The following is a 14,995-nucleotide window of genomic DNA, read 5'->3' on the forward strand; positions in this document are numbered from 1 at the left end:
AACTATAAATATTCCAATATATTTTTTTGAGGTAGGACTATAGAGTGTTTTCATTATAAAAAAAAACAAGGAAAGAATCAAGATTGCCAAAGGAAAAGTATGGACTTCCTGCTCTGTCTCCCAAGATCTAATTATTTTAGCAGGCAACAAGAAAGAAAGAGAAGAGAAAAAGCAAGAAAACTTCAGATACAATAAAGTCCTTTACATCTGGGGAAGCATGCAAGGTATTGCTTGAGGGCTTAATTGGTCTTTACCAGAGTTCACAAACAGGACAGGCATTGTATAACTTTTCTGCTTTCAGCCCAAGGGACTTGATTTTTTTTTTCAATGGCACGTCTACTTAACAACAAAAATAACAGAGACTTAAAACTGGCTTCTAGAAATCATTTGGTGTATCAGAACAGATCCAGGATGACATGTTCTTTCCTTTGATGCACATTTACCAGTATTGTTATCAAGACATACCATCACATGCATGCAGAGAAAGTTCTTTGTTTTTATTTCATTATTGGGGAACCCTGCCAGGAAAAATAACTATGCCAAAATTTATCAATTTATGTTTCTGAAAGAGTTATTATCAAGGACACATTCCAACAAAGCACAAAATATACATAGCTGAAAAAAAAAAAAGAAGCTCCCAAATCAGTACATACAGACAAAGTTCTTATTTAGGTAGCAAGTATTTTTAAATATTATTATTTATATAACAAGAATTTTTAAAATTGAGCCATACTTTTTCATGTAAAAAATGCATGGATGAGACTTTGCCAGGAGTTTTTCTTGTATTATTTCCTTATTAATTAGATTATTTTTGTAGTTATAGTTATTATATAAAATTGCATACAATCATTTTGTTCCATGAAAAATTTTTTGGCCTACTTCCCACACTTCCTAGGACTTTACAAAGAGAGATCAGTATTTAATTTTAGCATTTTTTGCCTTTTACTTTGGGCACAACATGCAATATTTCTACAGTGATAAGTTATGGCAATTCATAACAAACCCCAAGGTATTTATTTTTCTCTAAAATAATACCAGTCTAGCAATCATTAAACTAGCTTATGCTGCACATCTCTCAGGAAGAAAAGACAATTAAAAGGAAAAATTTTGTGAAGCAGTAATAGAATAATATGCATTTGATTAAAAAAAATGCTTATACATCTTATGATTTAAATATGAATTTTGTTACCAGCTGGGACATTTTATCATTGGAAAGCTATCAGTGTTCATTTTGATACAATATTAGTGGTAATATATACAGTTAAAAATGACTACATTCAGAAAACAATATGCTTCCACTTGGTAATAAAAAAATAGAGTTTCAGTTTTTGAAATTACCTTAAAAAAGGACCTCTGTGGATTTTGTACTTGTTTATTACAGCTGAATATTTATTTTCCCACTCAGGCTGGAAAACTTAAATTGGCATAGTCTTGCCAGTTGTGTCCAATGATTTGTATCACTGTTGTTCATCTCTTGCAAGACAGTTTTTGTTTCCACTTTAAGAGGGCTATATTTACCTTAATTGACATCTCAATAGTGAAATTATTCCTGAAACAGTTTTTTAAGGTGATCTACGTGTACTTGCTCTGCAATTTTCAGCTTTTACACAAACTTCAAGACACTAACACCAGACTTCTTCAGTCAAAGCAGTATGGTCTGCATGGGGTAACACCTCTCTTGGTATGTTTGATAATAAATAGAGATATAGTGTCAAAACCAAGACATCCACAGGTTAATTCCTCCTAGAACTGACATTTTACAGATGGGTTAAAAACCCAGCCTTCCTCTAAACTTGTACTGCCTTGAACCTACAAAAAATGTCTGTACCTAAGCATTTTTGCAATAAGTAACAACTGTGGTGGATTTTTTGTTTTGTTTTTTGCTTGTCTTTTTTTTTTTTTTTTTTTTTTTTTTTTTTTTTTTTAATCAGGCAGTCAGGCCTGAGATTTTTTGAATGACATTCTTACAGGCAGACTCTTGGGGGTTTTTAAAATGTCTAAGAAGCTTTTCTCCAAAGAAGTTTTTTTTGGGGGCAAGAGATCTTGAGAAAACCAGCTGTGTCAGCAGAACTTAAAAGGTACATAGTCAGCTGTGTCACTTCAAAAAACCTGTCAGTGTAAAATACAAGGGAAAAAGCCTTGTTCAACAAAGCCTTTTAATGTGCTCATTTCTGTATGAAAATTTACAGTTTAGGTTGCTCTTTATTTTTACTTTATTTTCTCTACATATGTGAGAATTCTCAGTTCTTCCTTTGTCTGTTTCCCCTCTGGGGAAATATATATTTCCCTTGTTTTCCATAGAACTTTTTTTGGTTTTAATTTTAATTTTCTTAAAGACATTTCTGTTTTTAACTCTTCAATGGACAGATTCATTGACATCTGTCAGGTTTTCCATTTTTGCATACATTTGTTTGTTTGTTATGTTCAAATGAACTTTATAAAGATGCTACATTTGAGTCACACCTACAGTATTCTGACACAGATTACATTTTATTGTCCATTTTTTTTTTATTTTTAATCACTCTCAAATTCTTAGTCTCTGTTTTCATTCTCTTTGAAAATAAACCACCATTAAAATCAAAATAAGAGTTACTGGAGAAAGAGAAACTAAATATAACTATCTCCTTAGGGGTTTACTTCATAAAAGTATTTCTTAAAAATATTTGGTTTTCCTTTTCCTTTCAAATAGTATATCTTGGCTTCAATGAACCTTAACTAATCAGTAAATTAATGAGAACATCTCTTACAATGACTTTAAGCTGTCTCTCAATTTGCCCTAAACTTCTTTTGTTCTTGTGTTATTAGAAAGAGATCCAGGTGTACCTCCTGTATATTATTGATTGCATTTCATAACACTATAGTTCTCCCCTTGGTTGCAAAACAAGCCTGTTTTGAAATTCAGAGCTGATGAAAGCCTTTACATTATTTCAGTGGCCTTTGACCCAAACCAAGCCCTATAGTCCCAACCAACAGTTGTGTTTTTGTTCAGCTGAATTAGCTGTGTTAGCTCCCTCTTTCTGTTTAGTTCAATCCCAAAGGTTTCAAAAATCACTTCCTGAAGATAAATTTGAGAGAATATAACACAACTTTTTCTCTGAGTTGTTACTTTTTCTTGATGATAGATATCCTGTGTCACAGTTGTATTATTTTATAAGAACAGTAGGCAATAAAAGGACACAATTTTCATGGAGAATACAGGATGCAGCTGCCCTACATGTTGGTTTTTTATTGTTTATTCTGAGCAACAATTAAAAACATGAAAATTACAAAAAAAAAAAAGTTGTTACATGAAGCAAAATTCTTCTTTTAAAAAAAGCATACATATATAATTTACAAAATGTCTGGCTGTTTGAGGGTTCTATACCTTGTAATGAAATTTTTAGCTTATCTGATAAGGATGTTTTAGTAATATTTATAGTGTGACATATAATACTTTTAAAAAGCCTTTGCCAAGAGAAGAGAAGAGAAGAGAAGAGAAGAGAAGAGAAGAGAAGAGAAGAGAAGAGAAGAGAAGAGAAGAGAAGAGAAGACAAGACAAGACAAGACAAGACAAGACAAGACAAGACAAGACAAGACAAGACAAGACAAGACAAGACAAGACAAGACAAGACAGAAGAGAAAAGATATAGTTAAATTCAGCTTTCCCAGTTTTTCAGAGGTTATGTGTTATTTGAGCATGTTTGGAGAAAAGCTGGTCCTGCTTCTCTTATCTATTTTGAAAAATTTTAAGCCAGCATGTTCTAAAGACATTGCAATTTAAGGCAATGAAATTCTTTCACTGAACTGAGTATAAAACATTAAAAGTCTCCTTTATCTTCATGAAGTTATGACACCTAGAAATGCCTAGTTGACTGTTTAATGACATTATCTCACTCAGAAGAGAGCCTTCTCCATGCCTTACTCCTCTGCAGGTTATGATACAGTAAGTGCACTGAGACACATGTGCTAATGGCATTGAATTGATCTGTGGTACATCAGAAGGACCTTCCTGGGGATTTCCACAGGACTCTCCACAAGGATCATGCTGCGGGGATGCTGAGTTTGTGTGGGCTGGGAGTAAAGATGTTCTGCTGCTGGTTGAGGGGTGGCCAGTGCAGAGCCAGGAATGAAATGCTGAGTGTGGGGGAACTGGGGAAAGGTCTCCCTCATTGCATTCAAATAGAGATGGGGGAGCATCTGAGGTTGAGTTCCTACTCCTGGGAAGCACTTCTTCCACATAAACATCCATTAAAAAGAAAGTAATTTTGGAAGTAGGAGCTCATACTCTGCAATTAGTGGTTTAACCACAAGGTTTCCTTCTTTATTTGCTCTTCTGCTGATGCCTGCTGTTTTTAGTGCACTGTAGAAGGCAATGCTCAGGCTGCAGTCCCAAGGGCAAGGCAGCCTTGACTTGTGTGAGGCTCTGAAGAGAAAAGAGGAACTAGGGCTCACTTCTTGGCCCAATGCTCTGATAGACTACTTAGAGTAGCAGTTGCATGTTCACTTTAGAGCAAACATTTCTGTTGTTTCTTGATCACGACAAAACAACAGAGGAGCCTAAGAAAGATCTTTGAATAGGAACTTCCTACACCTTCTAGTACAGAGACAGGTATAAATCCTCCATACCTCTTTCTGCCTCAAACCTAACAGCAGCCATCCTAAAGGTTCTGTCTGAGGTTTATAGCTAGTTTTCTTTTTCCATAATGACCAGGTTCAGTGGTTTTATAGAAGAAACTGATAGAGAATTAAATCCTGTGGCACCATTCTTACTGACCTCACTGGGGTTGTGAGTCCTGAAGGTGAGTCCAGACACTTAGTAACCTGCAAATCCTCTTTAAAATTCTCATTGGCAGCATCAGAAGTGTTATATATGCCATTCATGTGATGCACATGCAAATGGAATGTAAAAGTCTATGCTGCCCTTTCTCATACAACTTTATTTCCCTATGTGGCTTTTTTTTTCAGAAAAAAAAATAATCTGACCTGCAACTGGAAATTTAAGTTAGAAAGTGAAAGATTAAATGCTGTAATTATTGACTATTATACTAAATAAGTAATTCATATTTCTATTAAGGAAATAGAAAGCAAAAGGAGAAGGAAGAAAAAGAAAGGCAAACCACCTACTTCTCTGAGGAAGTTTTGCCTGAGGAATGACTTGTATCTCTGGTGGTAGAAGTTTTCATAAATTTTACAGGGGTAACTGTATTTACAGTTGAATTTTGCATTACTTTTCCTTTTATTTTATCCCTTCCCATTTCCCTTTCTCTTTCCTTTTAATTTCATTTTTCTTTTTCTTCTCTCCTTTGACTTATAAAATATGTTTGAAATATGACCTGACTTTGGTGAGGGAAAGAGAAATACCACATTTATCACATTTTTCAGAGAGGAAACAATGTGTCTGAGAAAGTTCTCCCACTCCTAAAATTTGCCTTCAAGCAATGATGTAAGGATGGAATAATTTTTATACTAATGTCAGCGATATAGGAGAGCAATGAGTGAAGGGCTTATGTCCTAGAATAGAAAAACATATCCAGGAAGTACTGGACAATGAAATAGTACTCATCCAAAATGCCAAAGATAACAGCTCCCTATTCTTCCTGCAAATGATAGAGAGTAATCTGTGTGCTGCAACCATGACATGCTCAAGCATCACTCTTAGTTTCCCCTTCCCTTCCCTTCCCTTCCCTTCCCTTCCCTTCCCTTCCCTTCCCTTCCCTTCCCTTCCCTTCCCTTCCCTTCCCTTCCCTTCCCTTCCCTTCCCTTCCCTTCCCTTCCCTTCCCTTCCCTTCCCTTCCCTTCCCTTCCCTTCCCTTCCCTTCCCTTCCCTTCCCTTCCCTTCCCTTCCCTTCCCTTCCCTTCCCTTCCCTTCCCTTCCCTTCCCTTCCCTTCCCTTCCCTTCCCTTCCCTTCCCTTCCCTTCCCTTCCCTGAAACTTCCCTGAAACTTCCCTGAAACTTCCCTGAAACTTCCCTGAAACTTCCCTGAAACTTCCCTGAAACTTCCCTGAAACTTCCCTTCCCTGAAACTTCCCTTCCCTGAAACTTCCCTTCCCTTCCCTTCCCTGAAACTTCCCTTCCCTTCCCTGAAACTTCCGATCCCTGAAACTTCCCTTCCCTTCCCTGAAACTTCCCTGAAACTTCCCTTCCCTTCCCTTCCCTGAAACTTCCCTGAAACTTCCCTGAAACTTCCCTGCAGGATCCCAGCAGGATTTTTTGCTGGAGTGACATTAGGGCACACCCATGGCAAGGTTGCTGTACAGTGAGATGCCTCTGATAGCAAGATCTGTAATTCCAGCAGGAATTATCCAGCATGTCACCCAACTTCCTATGCAGATCCTTCCTGGGACTGGACTCAAGCCTCGTTGGTTGAGGAGACAAGAGCAGTGATGTCCTGAACCTTGTAAAACTGCCTGCAAGTGTCTCTATGGCTCCTTCTTGCCTGTTACCCCAGTGACATGAGGCACTTAATGAAACCTTGCTTTAATGTTATCTACCTGATAAGTATGAGGAGTGTGCTTACTGCCTGAGCAACAACTACCTCATAGTCTGAGCAAAATATCCTGGAAGTTAATAACCTGTGGATAAAGTGGACCTAAGTGTTGCTACTGTTAGCCCACTGTTACCATGGACATTCAAATTACTGTGGGAAAAGGGTCACATATTTTTCTTGTCTTAGAGGGTGCAAAGAGGAAATCTATGAAACCATCTATTGGTATGGGTTACCAAGGACTCTATTATAGTTGTCTATCTTTCTGTCTTTGATTTCTATTCTGTCTATGAGATCATATTTTGAGTCTCCATCAACACTATTGTCTTTGAAATGCTCTAGTTCAAACATAAAATCCTTGGGTTATTATAGCAGTCAGTGAATTAAACTATGCAATCTCCAGGGCCAGCACGGTCACTATGATGGCTCCCCCTGAAATTTGATAAGCTGAAAGTAACAAAAAGGATCGTTTGGTGGGAAGTGAAGCTTAGTTAAAGGGATTTCAATTCCTGGGCTTTGGGACTCCTGCCTGGAAGATTCAGATAAAGTTAGAGAAGAGCCATCAGTCTGATGTGTCACTGATCGTATGGACACCCTTATTCCAGATGAAATGGTCAGCCAGGGGAACATCATGCAATCATGGGAATAAACGAATGAGCTCTACATTTCCTTCATTCATTTCTTGCTCTGGCATATGTTGTGTTCATCTTGGCTACAAATTCATAGGATTAATTCACTCTGTGGAAACAATTGGTGTCAGAATTATGACCAAATACTGGATCATTTTGCAGTTTTTATAGTAATGTTGACATAAATTATCAATATCACATTAACAATAATTAGATTTTTTCTTTTCTGTGACATTTAATAAACCTTTGTTTCAGTTATGACTTCTATAGAAACAGCCAAAAAATTTGTGCAGTTAAAAAAACTACAGAAATATGAGAAACTGCATATGCACTTTGGAAAATGGATTGTTAATGCTTTGCTAGTATACCGTAAAATATTTGTATATTTTCTCCTTCTTTTCAGATTTAGAAAACTTGCACCCTTACCTATGTCTTGCATAAGGTGCCATATGTCAAATAAAATTTCTTTTTATTTCAACTATTTCCTGAAATATCTAGTTATCTTTTATAGGGATTTTAGCCTTCCAGAGTGATTCCTAGTAGAACATGATGATTTTGACCCCACTTCAGGAAGTTGTATCCTAGGTTTTATTACACTGTCTTATTGAGTTCCAGGCTTCATGAGAGTTTTATTTGGCATAGGTTGTTGTGTCAATATGTGAAGGTACTCAAAATGAGGTATCTACTGGTTATTGTATAAGTTCACATGCTTCTTTGCTTTCATATGCTAAAGGGTATGTTTTTATACAGACTTGGTTTTATTATTCCCTGATGGAAACATTAAAAGACTTTATTATTTGCTAGGAATCCAGGATTTTCGTGGTGTCTGGTTTAAAATCAATAAGGAGGTGATGGGAAATATAATTCATTGTATCTGACATTAGGACAGGGTAAGAACATACAGTATGACAAAAATTTCCCCTGAACTGTTCTAAAGTATCTGTTCTTGGAATTAGCTCATTTGAGAACAGTAAGAGCTGTAAAACTCTTACCCTTCCCATGTCCCACTTCAAAAAAGGGGAAGAAAATCACACTGGTCCTGGTAAGAGTATCTTCCATCTCCAAGTTCCATTTGCAGTATGCTTGATGAGCTAGTATTTGTTCTCTGCAACACTTGAAGTTGGAGCCACCTTATTTTTATTATATGGGTATTTATAACCCTTAGAAGCAAAAGTGCTCCATTCCTATGACAATAGTTTATTGTTATACGTTCAACATGCAAAGCTGCTTTTCTTAATAATCAGAACCAGCTGGCATAAGTACAACAATGATGGCAATGGGTCATGCATGCCTGAATTAGATGCAGTGAGAGCCAAGAAAGGCTAATTCTTTAACTCTGTCTCACTTCTTCATGACTGATGTCTTCTGCAAAGAAAGATTACACAAACTTGTACCCTTGAAATTCTGCACTGACATATAACAGATGCTGAAACAAAATACTCCATTGTAAACTTTTTAGGAAGCTATATTTCATACAGTCAGCAATTATGGTGGTGAATAGATGTTTTCATATTGGTACAACCAATATAGCACAGGGAAAGAAAACCTGATTTTAACAGATTCAAAGTAGTAGAACATCCTTAAATGTGCATGTTTTATGTAGCACATATTTTATGTAGCAAAAATTCAAGCCCTTCCTACTGTATGAATGTTTGACAATTATACTACACAAGGCACAACATATATCGTAAATATTTACAGATAAAAAACAATCTTTATGAAGCAATTTTTACAGCCTCTGACATACCCATCTATAAAATGTTGGAGCATAAAATTTATAAAATGGAGAATCTTAGAATATCTCCTTCAAAGAACTGTATTTTGGAAGTCATTTATAAGCCACTATTTATATTACGTTTTGTTCTTTTTCTGTGCTAGTATATTTTACTGAGTAACTTACCTCAAACCTCATGGCATGTATAAGAAAACGTTTTTCATACCTTTGGATGGATAAGTGGTTTGCCAAAAGTCATAGAGAAAAAGGTGGTATCATAAAAATACAAGAGGTGGCATCAAATTTTTGGATCCTATTCTGGAATTCACGCTACAGTAGATTTAAATCTGATGGTGGTACCCAGGATTAAAAGTTAAAATTATAGCAATCTTTGGTATCAATTTTACTAAAACTAACAATTTACTTCCTAAAGAGTAAAGCATTCACCAGTACTGTTTATCTCCTGTTTATCTAATTTTAGCCTTCTGAATTGCTTACGTTTGCTTATTTCAGAGGCATAGAGGACCTTCCAAAGCTTACCCTTTGCCATGTATTATATGCAGTACATTTTATAATGGACACTCCTGCTTCTCCTCTGAGTGTAAGTCGATAGCCATTAAGGTGGCAAAGCATATTTGAAACTACCAAATTTCCCAGCAGGAAATCTTAATTTTGTGAAGCAAGTAATTTGCATTCAAGGCCAGGAACAAGTTCCAAGAGACACATTTACCAATTGCTTAACAAAGTCTCCAGCCAAACCACAATGACATACATGCATAAAATATCTTTTTGCTGTTTCAGATAAACATGGTGTCATATGGTGGCTTTAGAATTTTTAATTATTATATGTGCTTATCCCTAAAAACTTGGAATCAAGTATGCTATTCCAAGCCTGTGGCCTATTATGAAAGTATGTCAGTTAAGAAAACACAAAAGTCGTTTTGGGTAATAGAGATGGTTGACATGTAGCGCACAATAACAAGCAAAGAGAAAGCCAAAAGAATGCACAAAACATCCTCAATCAGAATTATTTTATTTACTCTTAAATTTTCTAAGGTGTCCTGAATTTAGGTGTATTTCAGTGTGCTGAAAAATAGAATTTCACCGTAGCAGGTAAGTCTGGAAATTCTAAGCAGTTTGGTTGTTGAAGATATTTTAAAAATAGATATCAATTTCATCACTATAAACAATGAGAAACTTCAATTTCATGTTTTCTTTCTTCTTAGTAACAAATTATAGGGTACATCTCAAACCTCTGCTGGAGACAAAACAAACTCTATGACATTCTACCTCAATTGGAGTCGATTTTCAGATTTGAGATTTAGATAATTTATAGGGTATCTATTTTTACAACAATCCCTATGTTTATAGCTTCAGATGCAGCCTAAAATGGTTATTCTCATTTAATTATTGTTAGTTTGTCATTTCTTATGTGACTTCTTACTTCATGAATAGTCTCATTCTCATTAGCTGTGAGTTCACTATGAGTACAACAAAATATAATAAACCTTCTGGGTTGAAGCAAACCAAGTTAAAATATAAGAAAGATATTTCTGTAAGAAACACAAGAATAGATTTTTTTTTTTTTTAAATGGCAATTACAGAATGTACAGGCTTGTTTCAAATGGTTTAAGTCTTGATAACCCTGTCTTGAACCAGGGTGAATTAATCTCTTGGAGTATATTCCACACCTAGCCTATTCAATCTCTGAAGAAAAACAAGGAAAAAAGTCATGATTTTTAATTAATTTTAAATAGTTTTATTCTTGTCCACTATGAAATATTATAAAACACAAGTTTAAATATTGAAATGTATGTTTCTCAAAACAGTCAGGTTTATTTCTTAGAAATGCTTTTAGGAGAAAAAGGAATTTTATATTCCAGTCTTAATTATACTCTAGTGGAGAAATGCTTCTGTAATGGAAGTTGAGATCAGGTTTTTAGTAAAGCCTTGTGAGTGGAAAGTAGACCCTACTAAAGATTGATATATTACACAGTATGTTTTATTGCCTGATGATGAATATGTGAATATTCTGAAGCACTCTGTATTAGTGGAAACTTGCTGGGTGGGTTTTGAGTTAACAGTTGAGAGCTTTCCTTTGGCCTGCTTTTCCTTGCCTTCTTTGCACTGAGTGGATATCACACCAGTCTTAATCCCTTTTAAATTACATTTCTGATTATGGAACAGAATTGCACACAGTTCTCCTACCATACTATTAAGATGCAATCTGTGAATTTATTTCCAAGGCCAGGGTTAGGTAACTATTACCCTTTAATGACTCTATAAAATAAAATTAATTTAAAAAAGTATTTGTGTTTTTCTTCTATTCTCATCTCTCATATTTTAGTCTGTTAAAAGTCTAAATAATAAATGTACCTTAAAATCAATCATAACCACACTTAACAAAAAAATTCTATAATAAAAATTCTATAACCCTATAATTACCAATTTCTGTGGTGAATCACCATAAACAACTAATAAAGCATCAAAATAAAATACACATGAAATTAATATAGAATTTTCATCAAAAACAGAGGGCAGAGTATGATTGCATGCCATTTTCCCTTCCTCTGCATTTTGGATGATACAGAACATATTTCTTGAAGTACCACAATTCTCAAAGTTAGACATTTTAATAACCGGCTATGAACCCAAGGGCCTCATCCTAAGACTTACTAAAAAGATAAGTTTTGCCTACTAAGTATTTCCCTTTTGCTTCTGTTATCCTACCACTTTTGCATCCCTTATTGTAATGTCAATTGACCTTGCTCAGGATCTTTAGCATTAGTCATTTTATGAGTAATGTCTACTAGTTCCTTGCTGTATTTTTTGTTTATCTGAAGACTGTAGATCTGCTATGCCAGAGAGTTTATAATCTTTAAGAATAAACCTGAGCAACCACTATGAGTCTGTAATATATGCTTTGCTTCTTGTGAACCTTTACATAGCAGGAATAGAAACATGCTGTTTTGTGTCAGGAACATTAACCAAAATCCCAAATTGCTGAGAAATTAACATTTGAATATGGAATTCTGACATGACAGTCATATTGCTTTGTGGTTCTGGAACACCCTGCTGTGAATCATCCTTAGAGTTTAAAACCAGCAATTTAAAATCAACTCATATGGAAATCAGAAGGAAAGAAACAGTGCCAGAAATAGGTTTGGATCTAAAGAACACTTCTAATGACAGTATGACAACAAAATAGTTTGCTAATAGATTGAAAAACAATTGTTAATTTCAGACTTATAATACATAAAAACCCTATAATGTGACCAGTCATCAACAGATTTTAAGAATAGTGTTTAAAAAAAAAAGAAATCAAACAAGCTTTAGAACTTCTGAACAGAAACTTTCTACACAGAAACCGAAGAACGAGAGAAAAAAAGGTTTTTGTGAAGACCAAAGAGCATAGATGAAGGAAAGCAGCTGAAAAAGAAACATATTCTCCAAAAGAATTTTCTTTTTGCAATTTTTAATATTTACTCAAATCTACTACTCTAACAAGCCATTATCCCCAAACTGAGTCTTTCTAGATGAGAGGACAATAACCCTGTATATTCATATAACTATATTCATTGCCCCTCTTTAAGTCATCTTTCTAAAGCTCAGGTCTTCAGTAATCTCTGCATAAAACAAGGTAAATTTAATTGCTGCTGCCTCTTCTGATAAAAACATTGTGCAAAATTTACTGCATTTATTGTTCTGTAATTATTACCTCCAGCAAAACCCTGTTCTAGGTAAAAGACAATTTGCTATTGGAAAGTTCTAGGCAAAAGAAATTTGCAATTTCTTAAGGAAGTACTATTGGACTGTGGTTTATGACCTGGCTGTGCCATCTATTTGATACTATGACATCAGCTGTAAAATAATAGTAAAAATGTTCAGCTACAGAATGGAATGAACCACATGAGATACCGATCTTTGAAATCACACTAGCCAAACACTGATGCATACCACAGGGTTTTACACCTCTATGGGCTTACTGGAATGCAAAATATTTGTGCAGTCACAAATTGCTGTAGAACTGCCTTGAACTTGTTTCCCACTGCTGGCATGCAAGTGGGACATTAGTGGCACATAAAGAACTGATACACTTGTGGCAGAAGCATACCCAGAGCTGCAGTCATGGAAGAGGTGAATGCCTAGGAAATTGACTTGAAGTTAATGAAACGAAGCAGGGATAAAGTGCAAATTTCATTTTAAATTACACAGTGCTTCTTGCATCTTGAATAACTTGTTCTGGTACCAGTTCTTGTAAGATTTTGTTTTAACATTTCAATTCAACAATTACAAATGTTAATAATTTCATTCAACAGCTATTGACTACTAAAAAAATATCTGATTTATCATCCAAAAATAATGGGAAGCATGTCGGAAAAAAATATTACAAAAATTAATACTTGTGAAATTTACTCCTTATTTGTTGACTCAGGATTCAAAAATCAAATGTATGACGACCAAAATAGAATAACCTTTTGTACATATATCCATTTTGAGCCAAATGAACACTGTATTGCTACTATAGCCACTACTGCTTTACTTTTGAAAGATTTATTACCTTTTGACATAATGACACATAACACAAAGAGCACATGGAGGTTTGGCTATTAACATATGATACTGGATTCTTTTTACTGTGGCACTAGTTATATATGATATACATATGATATATAAGATATGATTTGCCAGGTTGAGCTTTGCAACTGGAAATGTTAGAACCAGGTTTTTACAATATATGGTGGAAAATGTGGTCCTTAGGAAGAGCTATATTTCCCCTTATAACAGAATCTATACTTGAACTTCAACACTAAAGAGGTGCTCCTGATTGCAAGTAGTCATCATCAATGCTTACATGTGAACTGGTAATTCTGCTATGAGCAGGCTTTTCTGTCCTTTGTTAAAATTAGCCCATATTTAAGTCCATATATTGCTGAAGACCTCCTTTCTCTGACCCTTTGTGTAATTTAGGTGAGTAATACTACACAACTTTTAGTAGGGCAAAAAAATGGATGGTTTAGATGGAGAGAAGGGAGATGCCATTTTTTATATGAAAAATATGTCTTTAATGATGGTTATAGTGATAGTGAAAGAAATTAAGAAATACAACTGAAGAACATAAAAAGATAAATATATGTGAAAGAAAGTTATGGATCTGGGAAGCAGTCTACTAGAAATATGTACAGGGATCAGGTTGAATGAAGAAATAAATATTTTATACAATGATAAGGTTCAAAGACAAGAGAATCTTGATACAGAAAAATAGATCCAAATTAGTGGATGAGGCAAAAAATCATTTTATCAGTATCTGGGAAAGCTGATACCAAAGGAGAAGACACTGGAAGCTCTGGGACAATCAGGAATGAACAAAAGTTTCTAAGATGGTCACGGGAATCACAGTGGGAAATGAAAGAAGAAAAATAGGAGCAGAAGTTCCAAATTCTCTTTTGCAGTCTGTTAAAGGAAAAATGAGAAAGTTATCTTTTTCTGACATCACATCTTCCACAATAGCCATGTGAAACATTTACATTCAACTTTTTCTTGCTTGTATTTTTATCCATTGATTCCATTGGGACGCAGGTGAAGGACAAAACTGGGTTTATTAACAGGTCACGTGTCACCAAGCATTCAGACATCTGTGCTTAGCCTGCCTAGGCATCTTTCCCAGCTCAGTGGTACCTTGCACATCACATGACCCAAGGGCCCTTTAAAAAGGGCTTTGATGTTTTCCAGCACAAGCAGAAGGAAAGAAGCAATCTACATTCAAGCTGTGCTCACTCTCAGAATTGTAGGTGGCTGAACTACAGCTGTTGGCTTGCTTGTGTATGATTTACTTCTTCAGGAAGCCCACCTTTTTTATCTGACTCCATTCTCTAGCTCAGAAGCAGTATGGATTTAATTTTTTTCAATAATCTGCAGCTGGGTAGTCTGGTTTTGAAGTTAGACTAAGCTGGGTACTAAAAAGTTTTGATTATCCCACCTTCACTTCCAACTCTTCTGGCTATGTCCTTGACAGTTTTTTGCATAGTTTACTAACTGCCTCATAGCACTAAATGCTATAAACAAGATCAGAGAAATGACCAGCACTGAATACTTACTTTTGTTAGACATCTCTGAAGGAGCTTTTGCATTATCCGATGGGAGAAAATAAAGAAAGATGCAATTGATGTTGGCATTTGCTGAAGAGA

Source organism: Oenanthe melanoleuca, chromosome 1A, assembly GCF_029582105.1.
Source record: "Oenanthe melanoleuca isolate GR-GAL-2019-014 chromosome 1A, OMel1.0, whole genome shotgun sequence".
Classification (NCBI taxonomy): domain Eukaryota; kingdom Metazoa; phylum Chordata; class Aves; order Passeriformes; family Muscicapidae; genus Oenanthe; species Oenanthe melanoleuca.